The sequence below is a fragment of the Lagopus leucura genome, unplaced genomic scaffold (assembly GCF_019238085.1).
Source record: "Lagopus leucura isolate 7727_CA_CO unplaced genomic scaffold, USGS_WTPT01 Super-Scaffold_100004, whole genome shotgun sequence".
NCBI lineage: Eukaryota > Metazoa > Chordata > Aves > Galliformes > Phasianidae > Lagopus > Lagopus leucura.
Window position 1 is genome coordinate 42383220 of NW_024962264.1, and position 15688 is coordinate 42398907.

Consider the following 15688-nt stretch of genomic DNA (forward strand, 5'->3'; position numbering starts at 1 on the left):
TTTCTTGTTGCAATTGCTTAGAAAAAAAAAAAAAAAAATGGAGCTGTTTAAAAAATGATGGTTTTCCTGAGTACAGCTGGTCTGAGAACAGGGAAGTAGCAGAGTTTCAAGCATTCAGCCAAATTCCATATGCAATAGAGAATTTAAATGTACAAAGAAAAACATTACAATGCTTGTTCATTTTCATAAGGTTAGATAAATCTTGATGGTGATAGTGGCTTGAAAACATAGTATTCCATCCAAAAATCGTCCTTTCCAAGTCGCTGTGGCCCGTTTCAACCTTTATTTAGTGCAGGATAAAAGCCAGCTTACATTGCTTACATGTTCAGTTAACTAAGGCAATTCCTCTTAATCCAACCCTAATGCTAAACAGATTGCATCAGAAATATAATATTTATCCAAATATTGATTAAACAACCCTGGAGCCCAATTCACGTATTTGGTTGCTTACAAGAGAACTGATACACAGCCCTTGCAAAAAGAAAAACCCAACCCTGTACCTTGCTCTTTTCTGCCCTTCTTCAGTGATTTGTAGTAATTGTCTGTTTCTTTAGCTTGCCTCCTATTGAATCTACACTTCCTTTATTTCTTCTTTTTTTTTTAATGATAATCAAATATTTAATCTCACCCACTAGTCATGACTGGTGAATACCTGGGCTTAAGAAACCTGGGTAATACTGAGATTCTGCAGAAGCTGAGCAAAGGCTTTGAGGTGCTAAATGGTGCACCTAAGGAATCTAAAATGGCAATTAGGTCACTAAAATATTCTGGGAATCAATGTCTAGTTTCATTTATAACTAGATGGACAGTATTTATTGTAATGAGAGTATCTGCCCAGCACTATGGGCATGAAGATATGCAGATGCTTCTTAGAAGTATGTCATTAGCACAAAAGATTACCTGAATTTCAGTGCTTCCAATTTTGTTGCCATGAGCTGAAGGTCCCCAAGTAATTACATTGTCACAAGAGCCACAGGGCTGGCTTTTTCTTCAGCATGGTGGTCCATAACGAATTAGCTTAATGAAGACAAGTGGTAGTAGAAAGACTTTGTTAGTGATATCTTGCACTAGATGGTGCTCTGTACATGTTGCATTTTCCTAAGTAATACTACATTTATAAATTAGTACTAGCAGAGAGTTAGGGTTAGGGTAGTATGGTTAGGTCATGGTTGGACTCGATGATCTTTAAGGTCCTTTCTGACCTGAGCGATTCCATGATTCTATGATTCTATGGCAGTTAAAGCTGTAGCGGTTGTCACTGAACGCATGAACTTCAGCTCTATTTCCATTCGTACCCTATTTTGCATAAACTCAGCACAAATCTGGCAGCTTATGCCATAAAGAAAACGCAGCTCGGGCCTTTCGGCACCGCCGCACACCGTTAAGCTCATCTCCGGCCCGTGCAGCTCCCGGCTGACTTTGCAGAACAACTGGGCACTTTCCACGGTGCCCCGCTTGGGACGGCAGCACCGGGCCCAACGAGGCGAGCAGGCGTGAGCGGGGCTGCGAGAGGGCGCGCGTCCCGGCCAGGCTGGGCCAGGCGAGGCGAGGGGAATGCGGTCCGGCCTGCCCTTCCGCTGCCCCGGGTTAATGATTTACTCCGGGCCGCGCTGCCGGGCGGGCCTGCGAGGCAGCCGCTCGCGCGCCCTCATGACTTGACGCGCCGTGCGCGGAGCCACGCGCGGTTAAACAAAAAAGAAAGAGTTCTGCGGTCATTGGCCGTCACTCGCAGCCCGCGCCGCTCCGCTCGCGCTGCAGCTCTTCCCGCCGCCGCCGCCTGAGGGGAAGGTGCCCGCTGCGCCGGGCCCGGCATCGCCGAGAAGCCCCAGCGGGGCGACAGCGTCTCGGAGCTCCTTCCCTGCTCGCCGGGCAGTATTTTTAGTCGCTGACCCAGTTCTCCCGCTCTCTACCTGCGCCTCTTGCGGCCATCTGAGCCGTACGGTGCGGCCGGGCCCCCTCCGCGCCCCCGCCGACGGAAGCACCGCCCAGGGGCGGCCCGGCGCCAGGTGAGCGGAGCGAGGGGCGTCAGGTGCGCTGGAGGGCGGTGCGGGGCCCCTCGCCGTACGGGACGGGCCGGGAGGGAGCGACGGAGCTGTGCGGCTGCGGGGCACGCTGCGAGGTGGGCGGGCGCCGCGCTGCTCGGGTCGGGCTTCTGCGGGAGCGCCCAAGCCGAGCGCAGGAGGTGGCGATCTGAGCGATCTGAGAGCCGGCGATCTGAGAGCCGGCAAGAGTACTTCAGGTTTTAAAAGTTTCTTTTTGATAATTGTTTTCAGTTAACGGGAGCTCGGCGTAACGCGTGCGGTGCGGGGGCGAGCCTGGCCGGGCTGCGAGCGCGGGGCCGGGTTGGAGGGCAGCGGCACCCCGCTCTCCGTCTCCGCGTTGCCGAGCGGCCGAGCGCCCGCAGTACGCGGTGCGCAACCCGGCGGGAGCGCAGGTGGGTCCTGAGGAGAAGCCCTCCCGGCTGTGCGCTGTGGGGTCCGGCGCGGCTGTGAGGGGGAGCGAGGGCGTGCGCTGCTGCTCCGCGCCCGTCTGTACTGCCGGAGGACAGGAGAGCGCTTGGGGAGGTCGCTGAGCTTGTAACCGATACCATGGTTCCGAGGCAGCAGTGCTAATATTTATGGGGGGGAGGGGCAAACACCAAAAAGAACCCAAAAATCAACACCTCTTTCCTCCCCGTTTATTTCAAGTTCTGGAGCAAAGCAGAAAACCGAGCATCCCCTTCTCACCAGGGTTATGCGTGTCCTTGCTGCTGGCACAGCTCTGGCATCTGACACCTGGGTGAAGATTGTGCTGGGGCGCTTTATTTATTTTCACAAGGTGAGGTGTGACAGGCTCTGTGCTATGCTAACCCACGTGTGGGATTTGTCTAAGAGATCCACTCATGCTGTGGCAGGCAAAGCAAATAATTAATGGGCATTTCCAATTCATTGTAAAGTTGAGATAGTTTAAAACTAGCTATAATGTGAAGTTTTTTTAATACTGCACCTCACCTAACAAATCAAGTGATACAGAGGTTACAAACAGATGTTCGTGTTTAATCTTTTTTTCTGATGGAACACACAGTACTCTTTGGAGGAGTAAGCTTTGCATAGAATGCAACTTACTTTTGCAACCTGCTGGCTTTTTGTCACTGATGTTTTCGGAGTGGGCGGTGGTGACGAGAATGGCTGCAGTCTGGGTCTCTAAATAAAATAGGCACTGATAATTGCCTGTTCCCATTGACATACATTGTACTTCTGTGGAGGTACAGTGATGCACTGCAGTGGCTGCCCCACGTGAGCTGATACCAGCAATTAGTTCTCTCTGCTAATTACTGTGGGTGAGCAGTAGTTTGCTTTTGAGCTTTGTTTTCATAAAGGTTAATTGTGTTGCATGGTAACAAGGCTGTATTTAAAATTCACGTGGTCCCTTTTTAAAAATATTGCCGAGTTGTGATTCCTGGCTGAGATCAGTCTGCCTTGTAACTGTGCCTTGTAATTGTAGAAACAATCAGATGGTTTTGATGCTAAAACTCTGTTCAGCATCATTTGCCACACAATATAAATGTGATTCTGTATATAAAGGTTCCATAGTTTTAAAATATTTGACTGAATGTCAAACTTTTCCTAAATGTCACCTTTAAGACTGGTTTCGTAGTATCTTTCTGAGCAGTTTAGGTGAAGGCTTGCTATTTAATTGGAATGCATAACTTGGTGCCTCATCCTGTTGGTTTTTTTTTTTTTTTTTTTTTTTTTTTTGAAAGCAAAAATTCTTGCACAGATTATCTTGGAAAATGTTGAATATGGTATTTTTTGTAAGTTTCAGAGCTTAGCATTGAGCTGAGATCTAACATGCCAAGTAACTAATGATCTCAGCAGTCCAGCAAAATAGTGTTACTTGCAATAGAAACTGTGGAATGCAGTTTAGCTGTCTTGATGATGAGGGTTGATTTACATGATTTTATGTATGTGTAACATATATGCATAAAATGTAATATGTTTAACATTCATATAAGATGTTAAGGTGTGCCAGTAGTGCTTTATGATTGGAGGCATCTTGTAGTTGGATGTTGAGCGCCCTGTGAGTGCAAGTACCGTGTTAGATATTGACTAAGCAAAGATTGCTGAAATGATTGCTTACCCAGAAGGCCCTCTCTCTCTTTGGCTCATTTTGTTCTCTTAATTCACTGTTGTAATATAACCTCATTTAACAGTAAATCAGGAAAATCAAGTGTTTCTAAAGCTGCCTATATCCCATGGGTTCTGGGGGCTACCTGGCAAGTTTCTGGGCCGCTCAGGCTGTGCAGGAGTGGGGCTGAAGCAGGGTGAGGTTAATGCTCCTTATTTTGCTTTCTCCTGTGAAAGGAGAAACAAGAGTCAGAGCTTCTTGAGTGTTTACAAGTGTAGCTGGCTGTTGTACAGCTTCTTTTAAACATTCTCACTTTTTATGAGAACAGCCTAGCTTTTTTGGAGGGAGCACTTGCACTGTGAAGTTTCATCCTTTTCTAACTCCTGTGTGAGGATGTTTTTAGACTCAGCAGTTGTTCTGATAAGGGCATGGGAAAATTTAAGTTGTTTACTGCCTTCTTATTTCCTCTGTTGTCATTGAGATTATTCTGCAGAATATATTGGCTATGCATATTTATATTTTCTGGAAAAAAAAGTCAGTGCTATTTGATAGTTTTCAGTCCTCCAAATAACAAGATAGTATACTGAATTTTTCTTAAATTTCCACAACTGTTTTTTTTTCTAGTACCATAAAGTTATTTCAGAATGTAACTTTCCACCAAGCAGTATGAACTCACGTTATACTCCATTAACTTTTCCTTCCCTTTGATTAATTGTTTTAATCCCTAATTATTCTGGCGCTTCTCCACTTAAGTTACTTCCCTTAAACTGCTTTGGTTAGTATTTAGTTGTTGCATCAGGAATAACTCAAGCTGCTGCCAGTATGGCTGTGCATTGTCGACTTCTGTTAGCTCTCCAGTTTCTGCTTTCATTCCCCTGTAGTTGGGTTTTCCTGGCTCTGCCATTTGGTTGGACTTGTGTTGTTTTTTTTTTTAATCATAAAATTTATATCACTTTTTTTCCTGGTTACTGCAATCTAAATACCAAGTTGCCAATGTGTTTTCAGTAATCTTCAAATATTTGCAGAGGTTTCACCATTGTTTTTTCCATGTTCTTAAATACCTTCATAAAAATGAGTGCTAGCTCATAGACACAGATACACATAACCATGCATGTGTAGGGGGGAGTACTTGGGAATCCTGCAGGAAAGTTAAACCAGTGCACTCAAAACACTAGCAGCTGTGCTGTTAGAACCCACAATAGGTTTTGGTGAATTGACTTGTGCTGTGGGTCCTGCTGGATGTGCGTGTGGCTGTTGCCTTTCTGCGTTGACCAACAGCGGCCATAAGTTGCGCAGCGAAGGTAATGCAGTAGGGTGGAACCACTGGAGTGTAATGGCTGATAATTGCTAATAACTGTAATACCTTTTGTTGTAGTTTTCTATACTATCTCTAACAGGAAGAAACAAGAAAACCTTGCTTCTAGTGCCACTTTACTTGCAGTGTTTGACATGTTCACATCAGTGAAGAAGGTGGAGACCTTTTAAAAACAAAACCAGAGCTATGGAAGGGGGAAGTGCAGTTACTTTTAAAGTAACTATTTTCCTCTGATCTCCTGGCAATATGTGGGGTCCATATTGTGTCCTGGGCTTGATATATGTGTTTGATGGCATCTTTGAGTTCTTGATGGAGTGTCTGTTGAAATGGTTCTTTTTTTGCCTTTATGGGATCAACTGCAATGCCAAATCTACGTGACTGGTGAGAAAAATGCTTTTAGTCATGATGTTCCTGTATGTCTGTGGTGATACTCTTGAATGAGTGTATTTGGTGTGATGATTACCTCAGACAAGTCTTTCACCTCAGTTCATCTCCTGTTTGAGTTACAGCTGAAGCTACTGGAGGGACATGCAGATTGATCTTATTCCTAGCATTGAATTGCAGCAAACTGAATGATGTTGACTGAAGAATTTATAGAGTATGATCATTATTCCAGGGGAACTAAGAATCTGTGTGTCAGTGATAAAGTTGTGGTAAAGTGCAAGGACAGGTAAAAAGAAACTCTTTGGAAAGAAGGACTCTGAGTAAACTTGTCCATCAGCTATGGCTTGTGTGACTGTTATCAAAGTAAACGTGATGTGCCTTTTTTTATGTTACTTTGAGTTTTACCCATATGCTCCTAATGAGTCAAGTGCCACTCATTAGAGGAAATTCAAAGGTAAGGTTTTCCAGGTTTTGGTACTGCTGTCCTCTCTCAGCACAAGGAGGGTGTCGAGGGAATTGGCCTACAGCGAGCTGTTGGTGCCCCTAGTCTTGAAGATTATGCATCCTGTCACTGTGCAGGGACGCTCTTTAGCGTGCTTCAGAGTTGCAAGAGGACTGTAGCATAGGTGTTTGGCAGCTCTTTAAATGTGAACTCCTGCCATCAGAATCCTTAGACACTCACTCTGAGTGTAGCTGCCTTTCCTGTGACTGGCCTGTCCTTTCATCCAGTTGAAGCTGAGATCTGTCCGATGTCCTTCCAATTGCTTTTAGCTGGGGGAGGTCTCCTAGCCTTCTGGGACAGATTAACAGGAAACTTGGTGTTGCTGAACTGTGGATAAAGAGCGAGAAACTAGGAAAACTACTTCATGGTTTAATTACAAATTGTTTGATGAATGGTTATTCTGCAGAAAAGTAGCAAGTATGAATTCTGTAAACTTGGCTTCTTGCTTTGCAAGCTTTGTACAGAACTTCTCGATTAACCCATGTTAGGTGTTATTCAGTAAGGTTTCCAGTCTGTGGAGCAGTAGCTGTGCAGACAGCATGTTAGTACTTGCAAGCTGGGTGTCCAGTTTCAGAGAAGTACAAGGAATTGCTTGATTAAAATTTGTAAAAACTGAGCATGCTTTTTCAGTTAGATGTTGTTTGTTACTTTTGAGATCTTTAATTCTGTATTGTTTAGTGTTACTTCTTTGTAGCTGCAGTATTCCTTATTGTAGTTCCTTGTGTCTACTTTGGCCTTTAAATGGCTTGATAAAAGACAGCTTATGACAAAGTCATGAGCCATAAACATTTGGAAGTAACTAAGATATGCATTCCTTTTGAGAGATGCATACACCAAATGGATACGTAATACAAATTCCAGTGTTAGGATTGTTTATATTGCCATTAAAACACTGAATGAACATTTAAATTATGAATAGTCATAAAACCTTCTTAATATCAGGAAGTTGTCCTGTTGTTGAATTTCAGTGGTATTCTTTTTGGGGAAAAAAAAATGAGAATAAGTTGAAGCTTGGTTTAAAAGACTTAACACCTATTTCTGCCATAGGTTGTGCTGTTGGGGAATATCATTTCAGCTGCAGTACGATGTCATTTGGAGATGAAGCTCTTCTTCTGATGGAGGTGGACTTGTCACAAAGCATGAATTCTTCTGGCATCTTCATTACTAGGATTTATTTAATCTTGGCAAATCCTCTGCTGATTTGCACTTATTCTGCTCATACCTGAATGTTGCTGTTTGGGTTTAGCTAGCTTGAAAGTCATTCTGAAAAGAACACAGCTCCTAAGATGTCATCTTCTATCAATTAAATCTGTTTAATTTTCTTCCAGAAATGGGACTAATTAAATGTGATTAAAAACCAAATGGTTCCTTCTTGATATGTCAGCCCAGATGTTTGAAAGCTGATTAGTGTTGGTGGAGCAATTAAAGCTCAAATAAAACCAGAACCCATTAGGTTGAGAGGAATGCTTTTTGTGAACAGCTAGTTCTTGCAGCATTGCTTATGCAGTATTAGGATTTCCACTTTGTGTAGTAAAGCAAACTCATATATGACCTTACATCTTCCTTAAAGGAATTATTATTTAGGCTCAGCATTGGACTGAAATAGTGAGCTTGACAAGCTAGTCAAAGAAATTAATGCTGAAATTGTGCTTGCACACTGCTATTTTGCACAGAAATCTAAGCGTTTTCTTTAAAAAGCTTTTTGGAGACTGGATGACTGTTTAGTGTTCCTGACAAAGACTCCCCTGCTGTCTCTAACGAAGTATTTATTTCTTGGTGTAAGGTCGAGTGCAGTTTGCTACAGGTGTTCCTTACTTCCTGTCTTTTTTTGTAGATAGGTGAGTGGTGCTTCACCCATCCCCAAATGTGACTTTGTGATTCCTTTTGAGAGACTTAGCAGCTTCCAGTTTTGGAAATGTGTAGGTGCTAGACCATTACTGTATGGCTCTTTTTGGATATATATTTTCTCTCCTTCCCAGTTACTTTAGGGAGAAGGAAGAGAGGAAAGTGAACATTCCTTTGCCTGCTCCTTTCCATCTTTTGAGTAGCAGTCATCTAGCCCTGGTGTAGCTGTTGTGCTTAGAGCAGCCGTTCAGGACAATGTGTGTCCATCATTACTTCTAACTCTCAGCTGAAGCTCTTGGTGTCCTGTGGATTCTTCCATACCCCTGACTGAATATGGGAAGTTCCTCACTGATGCGATCTTCTCTAAGTCTGTCTTGGCTGAACATGACAGTGTAAACTTCACCCTTGCTATCACTGGTTACAGCCATGTGATGCAGCCACTTCTGGCTGCACTGGCTTAGTGGTTCTTGGCACCGTGAGTGGGCTGTCTGTTGCAGCACTCTCGTGTGGTTTTATGCACTGCGTACTGCTTTTCTTCCACTAGTAGTCTTACTTAAAACCCTTCCTCGATTACGCAGGAGTAGTGCTAATAAACTATTATCTAATCTGGGAAGCCTATTGATTATAATGCTTCACTGTTGCAGTGCTGCCTAATTCCATGGCTCATGTGCCAGTTTGGCCTCTGCAGATCATCTCTGGCCATCCTTAATGCTGACCTGATACTTGTATTGCGTTGGAGATATGTAAGAGGCTTCTGTAGAAGCTTAGTATTTCTTGATACTATAACCTCTGGATACCTCACTGTTCTAGGTGTGCTTTCAGCATTTGTAACTAGGCGGTCTGATGGTGTACGCACCTTCTCAGTTGTACTTTGGATATGTCTAAGTTTGTGGGAGCTAAAGCCTGTTGCAGACTTCCAGTAAGAAAGCTTTTTTGTGTTTCATATAGTCCTCATTTAATGATACAAACCAGACTTAGGACACTTTATTCTTCTGTCTTTCAAGTAGCATGGACTGCTTTTATTGCCTGTAAAATCTCATTTTGTCATGTCTCTTGGATTATCCAGCAGCTGCAATGAGCAGCATGAAAGTACTGGAAAATAAGCTGCTGATGTGATTTATAGTTCACAGAGCAGCATATGTTATCACAACATTGTCTTTTTAAGCATTGTTCTGCCATCCTGCAATAAAATATTCACCATGCCCTTGAGTGCAGTAAGTGCCTTTCTATTTGATGCTTACTTGCGGGTGATCGGTTCTCCGTTGAGTTTGTATCTACAGGTGGATTGCTGGAATCCTTCCTTCACAAACTTTCTCCAAATTAAAGCAATTTCTTTCACATACTTTGGTCTGGTTGCGTCCTTACTCTTTTTCATTCTCGGTATAAAGGTGTCTCAAAGCTGCAGATCTCCCTGTAGTGCGTCTGTATTTTTTGTGCCTTGTTTTGTGCTCATACATTGTTCCTATGACCTGTTCAGGAATTGTTACAGCTGAGTATTATGAAACCGAACTGTCTGGGTGTTGTCTCCTGTTAAAATATTTTAATTAGCCAGAGCCTTGATACCAGGAGATAATAATGGCTGGCTGTGCAATCTGCATGAGTTGGTGGCCTTAGGCAGTGGGTGCCTTGAAGGGGTTGCACCATCAGTATCTGCCTGGAAGGAAGGCAGAGCTTGCTAAGCTGTTAGGAGGCTCACATCTGTTAAGGTGCTGGGGTTTGTAGCTGCAGAATAAATGTCCCTGCTGTGTACAGACTCTTGTAATAAATAGCTTTTCTTGGTACTCGTTTGGAGCTGTGCAGTACACCAGGCTTCTTAGTCCTTTGTAGCTCTCTGATGTTCTAACACCAAGTGGTATAAACTTCATGAGCTTGATAGCTTTCTCAGTAAATTATAAAAGCTGCTGGTCATGCACTTAATAATGTATATTGCATGTGGTGAAAGTTTGCTTCTAAGTTCTTGCGCACAGACCAAGATATCTGAGCTGTTTCTATACTGGGTTAGCATGCAATATTACCTGTCTTTCCTTGCCCTGATCTTGCTTGTGTTTGTGTGCCATGGATTTAGTGCAGTGCCCCATAAAACAGATCTGTTTGTGTCACAGGCTTCTCATGTGTTTCCTAATAGTTGTACTAGAAACCATTATTTGTTCATGCTTCTCTAAATAGTGCTGCATCTCAATACATAAGATGTTAGGAAATCTGCCTTGAACTGGTTGTTCATTTAATAACTTAATTGCAAGGTGATGGTTGAATGGCAGCTGTCTTCGGTTTCCTAAAGGAGGATACTATGTCATTAGGCCTTCTGAAGTCTTGCTGAAAGCTGCCCATACCAAAAAGGGAATTGAAGCCTTAGCCATTACTTTAGTACTGCACAGGCTTTCTCCCTTACCCCACTTTTCTTTCTTTTTTATGTTCAAACAGTGGTTTCCCTGCTCGCCTTACAGCCTGTTGGCTGGCTGCTCCTGCTGCCAGGCAGTGATGCTACCATCTTACTTGGACTGCCTGTGCTGTGCTCCATGTATGGCTTTCACTGTCTGTCCTGGCCTCATAATAATCACTATTTTCTTTCTGTCTCTCTGTGCCAGCTGAAATGCCACATCTCACGGGTCACTGAGCTTTGTGCTGCAGTGTGATCCTGACAGTACAGTGATTTGTAGCCAAAGGCATGCATTTGTAAAAATGCACTTATTATACAAAAAAAGTGCTGCAGAGCCTTGAGAGATGTGACAAACAGCCCCAGAATTGTTTGAGAGGAGTGAGGGTGAGGAGCTGCACCAGGCAGAGTGGCCCTTCTAGCAGAATGTTTGACATTTGGTCTGTGTGGCTTGGCATGTGGCACAGCTTCAGTGGTTATTCTGATGTGGGGTGCACACTAGGTAAGTTGTCTTCTAAATATAGTAAGCCTGTGCTGGCTTTTTTGTTTGCTTTTTTTCCCCCCCCCCTCCCCTGAAGAGTTGTTATCAGTGCTCAGTGAGTGGGAGGGCTTTGTTTTCTACCATGTCATTCAGTCACAGCCTTTTGCCTGTTTCAGGTGCTTCCTTACTGAAAGCAGTGTGGGATCTATGATGGACTCCGGGGTTGATTTTCTAGTACTATAATTTATAATGGGATGAATATCATTGATAAAACAAGTCTGGTCATGTAAAGGTCATTCCATAGTATCCACATAAGTTATATTTAGTGTTGTTTATATCAGATTCATGTCAGAATAAAGCTACAATTACAAACTGCTTACTTTTTTTATAAACAGCACAACGAGTGCCAGCATACTGCAGAGGGGAGGCCTGGGACTTTGTTCTTGCAGGAAAAAGTGGGGAAAAAATGGTTTTTAAGGAGAAAAAATATATATATTGCAATCTATTCTGGTTGGCTGTTTTAATTTGCTTATTGGTTGACTTATATAAAACTAATTTTGTGCTTGTTTCCTATAAAACTAATTTTGTGCTGCTTTAAATGTAAATGTGTACAGCAGAAAATAAACAGCAGGTTTCTCAGTGTCCTGCTCTTTGGAGAGCAGAAGAGGTGGGGGGGTTACAAAGCACTTGCACAGGGAAGTTGTTGGCTTCTTTCCCATGCATAACATTCTTGAACATCACACTTCTTGTTTAGTTGTGCATTTCAGAGAAGTTTAAAAATATTTTGGTGTTTTTTCTTCTTTTGTTTGAGGCATAACCATCCATACAAAATAACACTGAATAACTGGATAATCGTAGAACCTGCTACAAAGTGTAGGTAGCAACCTTGTGCTTGTTTGTTCAGCTTTGAGCCATCTGGCATTTGTTTCTTAAACTTAGATGAGAGTTCAGCCTTGTGTTTTTGTTTGCTTTTTGTGTGTGGTTTTTTTTTTTTTTTTTTTTTTTTTTTTTTTTTGTAAGTCCTCATGCTATTATTTTATTTTTATGGGGAAATATCTGATGTTTGCTTTATTTCATTGTCTGGCTGAATAGAATGCTGGTGACTGCTGTTTGCTGACTGCTGTTTGCTAACTGCTTTTTGATGTAGGATAAGCAAAAGAGAAGATGTATGTGAAATTCTTCAGAACTCTGGGTTTCCCAGAGCCAAACAGTAGCATTTTTAAGTGCAGGAGATTAATATAGAGCGCCAGAAGGGGAAAACGTCACATAATGTGCTTGTGTCCATGCCTGTGGAGAAAAGAAGTCTGTGAGTGAAACTGTAATGAATACTCTGATAACTTTTCCATAGTTCTCAGTTCTTCCAGATGTCATTTTCAGAGAGTGGCAGAATGGCCTTTGTACTCAAGATGCTGTCTGTGGAATGAATTTAATCTTTCTGGAATCATGGCTGCTTTTTTTTTAATATAATTGTAACGGTAGGGTTAATGTTTAAATATTTAAACGGATTTGGCTTCTTGCCACTGAAGTAGAACAGCATGTGCGTAACCCTGGGACTCTTACCATTCTCAGTGTAGCCAAAAAAAATAAAAATTGCTCAATAGTGCAGTGATCTAGTAACTTCAAAGGCTATAATTTAAGGCTAGTCTTGGACAAGAGTGTCCTGAAAGGGGGCAATTGACTTGATTTTTCCTATTTAGTTGAGGGAAAAGGAATTTTTACAGATGGCATCAGAATGCTTTGACAGAACTCTTTAGGTTAAATAGGAGCAGCCATCTGTAAGTCTAAGCCCAGTAAAATAAGCTAGTGAAAAGTAATCCTGAGAAGCACCGATCCGTATGTAGGAATCTAAAACTTTTTTGAGAACTAGGAAGCGTGTGAACTTGGGGTACCTTTGTTTTTGGCTCTCTTTGGATTGAAGTGCCAGGGTTGAACAATGATTTAATAAACATAAAGTTCAAACCTAATTTGGGAGTCTTGGTATTTATGACTTGAAGTGGAAAAACTTGAAGAGGAAAGCCAAAAGTAATTGCATTCAAGCTCCTCATATTTCTGATGCTCTTTACCTTAAACCAGAGGACTCTGTTGCCTGTTGCTGGGAGGAAAGCAAGGGCTTTGACCCCAGGACCGCATCTCTAATCTGGTTCCATTCTGACCTCATGTGTACCAAGAACTCTGCTGAAAACATCCATCTCTGGGGAGCTTTTCCTGGCTGCAGTGACAGATGATGCAAACTCATGGTTCCTGCCAAGCATCCCAAGTATTTTCTATTAGTGGCCTGGTCGCAGCCACGCCATGTTGGTGATGGGATGCTCCCTGCACTTGAGGGAACGATGCAGTGTGCAAGGCGTGCTGAGATAAGGCTGGCTGGGCACAGAGAATTGTCTGTCCTCATTCTGCTTTGTTTTGCAATTCTTGTATTCACGTTAAACACGTACATGAATTTTTCAGCGTGTGTGGATGTGAAATTTGATACTTAAACAACTCTAAGTGAAAATAGTCACAAATTTCATAACTTCTAAGCTATAAATACCTTAGTTTGCTGTAACTTCCCAGATGATTAATACTTTGTTCAATTCTAATTAAACTGTATTTGTACTTCAAGCGTGGAAGTGGAATACTCTGGGCAGTTGTTTAAACTCATTTATATGTATCCTAAAGAAAAGAAAAATATTGCAAGTGGCAAGCACAGAATTAACACATGTTAATTATCATGTTATTATGTTGTGACCTTTTTAGCCTAAAGAAGTGGTGTCTAAGTGGAAGTGTGCAGTGCCAGAAAGCATCCTCATGTGAGCAACACTAGAGCTATGTCTTTTAAAACTAGTATGAAGTAGAATCATAGAATCAAGTTAAATATCTGTTTCATTGCCCATCCCATGAAGGGAAGACAGATGTATCTTTGTCACCAGCATCTTCCTTCTTGTCCTTTGGTGATTATTCAGAGGAACAGGCACCCTGGGCTAGAGAAAGAAATCAGTTTACCTTTGACTGCTTTACAAGTGCATAATAAAATAATCTGTGTTTTGGCAAGAACTAAGATGCTAAATACCTCCACTGGAAAACCTCGGAGCACAGTGGTCAGTGATTCCATTTCTGCCTGGAGGTGTTCAAGCTGTAGTTAAACGGAGTGAAAGCACGTAATCCTCATGAGGGGAAATTCTTGTAAGCAAAGGGAGGATAAAACGAGAAACACCTGTACACTGCTCAGCATCGAGTGGATGCAGAGCAGCACCATCTGAACACGCTGGCTTTTTGAGGAAACCCTTAATGCCATGACTAGGCAGTGAGGATGTCTTGGAGCTGTAACCTTGGAGGGCCAGGAAATGTGAGGTGATGCCAGCTGGCTGCAGCAAAACAGAATGGGTCTGATCATGCCAGCTTCAGCCAATGGTGGTTTTATTTTGGAATGGTGTGCTTGGTGGTTGCATGGCTTAAATATGCCACATCTTGCTCTGCTGTGTCCTAGCTAAGCAGCCATGGGACATAGCACCTTTGAAATCTGAGTGCAGAATGCCTGTGGTGTTGCTGGGATCATTCTCCAACTGGATATCCTCCTCCTCAGTGGGTTCTTACCTTGGTTCCTTCTGATTCCTATATTTTCTTGGCTGTTCTGGTGTTGTCTTCTGCCACTACTAACGTAGTGGAGTTGCAGAATGCTGTGTCAGATGAAGTGCAAGGCCTGTCACTGTCTGGGTAACTTCTGCAGGGTTCTTCCAAGAACAGAAAGAGGCTTGGATTTGCCAAACTAGTTTGACATCTGGAAACACTTTGATACTACAAATCTCACTGGTAGAGATTATATCCTCTAGGAACACGGGTCAGCTTTAAGTTTTATTGTTTGCTGATAGAAGAAAATGTTTTGTTCAGTTAGCATCTGCATTAGGCTGGTGGGAGTGTAACAGTCCTTGTCTTCCTCTTTTTAGGAAGAAAAGTTCTTATTCTCTACCAACTCTTGAAGATGGTTCCTCATTCATTGCTATTTATAATGGAAGATAATTGCATCAGTTCTTGTGTGCTCTTGGTGGTAGATAAATATTTTACATTCTGTGCCCAAAACCTTTGATTCCTGACTTCAGAAATTACTTCCAACAGTTCCTGTTCATTCTATCACTTGTGAAAGACGAACAAATGAATTCCGATGAATATTCCAGAAGTATTAGAGGCTGTTTTTCCAATTTCTTTAATTTTTTGGCCATTTATAAGACTTCTAGTAGCTTTCATTTGTTATGCCTTGGCCCAGCGCAGATCTGTGTGATTTAAATATACAGAGAGAAAATACTGTTTCTTGTTCAAAGAGAAGTTCTTCTGGAATGCTTAACTCCTCAACTGTGTGCACCCAAAGCCAATGATTTGTTTAACACATTGGCAGTAAGCACATGCTGCTTAAATGTCTTGATTTGAATGATGAGTGTGTTACGGTAGAGGTTTTTTTTTAATACAACTGTCATAATTTCACATTTAAATTGACTTTGTTAGATTGTATTTGTTTATATTTATTGTAGTTCTTTTATAGCCTGAGGACAGAAATACTTGCAGAGGTTGAAAATAATTTTGACACTGTTTTACATAGCTAATGTATCCCTTTTTTTCTTTTTCTTTTTCTTTTTCTTTTTCTTTTTCTTTTTCTTTTTCTTTTTCTTTTCTTTTCTTTTCTTTTCTTTTCTTTTCTTTTCTTTTCTT

General features: G+C 42.1%; 1 protein-coding gene across 5 annotated transcripts in view; it reads left to right on the forward strand.

Annotated features, from left to right (window-relative positions):
* Positions 1-1986: 1986 nt before the first annotated feature.
* The window catches only part of MTUS1 (microtubule associated scaffold protein 1), a 111630-nt gene continuing 97928 nt past the window's right edge, over positions 1987-15688 (forward strand). For 4 of the 5 annotated variants that reach the window (XM_042870486.1, XM_042870489.1, XM_042870490.1 and 1 more), the window contains exon 1: positions 2150-2239. The gene's annotated coding sequence lies outside the window, so the exon portion shown is untranslated. Of the gene's footprint in view, positions 2007-2149; positions 2240-15688 lie in introns of those variants that run through there. The other variant, XM_042870487.1, reaches the window with a different exon arrangement.